We start from the raw sequence: 1,329 nt of genomic DNA, 5'->3' as shown, positions 1-1,329 counted from the left end.
TGTATTACTGTTCCGATAATGTGAGATCAACAAAATTGTATTCTATCCAATGAGAGACAAATACCATTTAATGTACACTGTATTTTAATAAATTGTGTGTGTGCGTGTGTGTGTGTGTGTGTGTGTGTGTGTGTGTGTGTGTGTGTGTGTACATACATATACATCAATATATATTTTATTACTAAATGATGAGGAGGAACGTGTGTGATATTCAATTAATCTCTTTAAATGCAGTTTTCGCGAACAATTAACTAACTTATTGTTAATCACCTGAAAATTTTTCAGACACACATTAGTGTTGCTAATAAACACAATATTTATGTCTGCTAAACAAAACATGTTCTATAAATATAGACATGATAAATATATCGATGCTAAAATTGAAAATGTTTTATTATGAAAAATGAGAACCAGCAGATGACAAATACTGAATAGCTTCAAAAGAGCGAAACACTTGTAATCAGGTACAAACTTTACATTGAACATTAGTTAATGGTTCGAGGCTGAATTTATAATATATTTACGACAAAGCAAGACAGCGGTATGTCGTTATACTAATGTCGTAAATAGGAACATTAACTGAGAGCTTAATCATGGGTCATGAGAGAGGTAAAAAAAAAGACAACATATACAGCTTTATTTAGAGCTGGTTTCCTACATCAACCGACATTGACTTAGTTATTTTTTCTCAGCACTTCTTCAGTTGTGGTGAAATGTCTGCTTCAATGATAAGTTTGTTATAAAATCAAAACATGTCTACATATCTAAAATGTTTCCCAGACATATTGAAATGGCTAAAATCATATTAATGATTTACTACTATTGTTTTCTCCCTCACCATATAATAATTTCTTGTCAAATTTTTAATGCTCCTTGCATTAAATATGAAACAACTAACTTGACTATTGTTTTTCTACACAGATCATGTCTCTGATTTATTTATATTCTGTTCTACTCTAGGCAAAAGGCCCGAAAATTTGGGGAGGGGGGGGCATTCGATTAGATCGAACCCAGTACGCAACTGGTACTTAATTCATCGACCCCGAAAGGATGAAAGGCAAAGTAGACCTCGGCGGAATTTGAACTCAGAACGTAGCGGCAGACGAAATACCGCTAAGCATTTCGCCCGGTCTGCTAACGTTTCTTATTTCTTTACTGCCTACAAGGGGCTACACACAGAGGGGACAAATAAGGACAGACAAAAGGATTAAGTCGATTAGATCGACCCAGTGCGTAACTGGTACTTATTTAATCGACCCCGAAAGGATGAAAGGCAAAGTCGACCTCGGCGGAATTTGAACTCAGAACGTAAAGACAGACGAAATACCG

At 35.2% G+C, this 1,329-nt stretch overlaps 1 protein-coding gene across 1 annotated transcript in view; it reads left to right on the top strand.

Annotated features, from left to right (window-relative positions):
• Positions 1-1,329, top strand: part of LOC106878539 (serine/threonine-protein phosphatase 6 regulatory ankyrin repeat subunit B) — a 187,752-nt gene that overhangs the window by 113,323 nt on the left and 73,100 nt on the right. The gene's annotated exons all lie outside the window — the stretch shown is intronic.

Source organism: Octopus bimaculoides, chromosome 7 (genome assembly GCF_001194135.2).
Source record: "Octopus bimaculoides isolate UCB-OBI-ISO-001 chromosome 7, ASM119413v2, whole genome shotgun sequence".
Taxonomy (NCBI): Eukaryota; Metazoa; Mollusca; class Cephalopoda; order Octopoda; family Octopodidae; genus Octopus; species Octopus bimaculoides.
The sequence above is the reverse complement of the archived record's forward strand: the minus strand, read 5'-3'. Positions and strand labels throughout refer to the sequence as shown.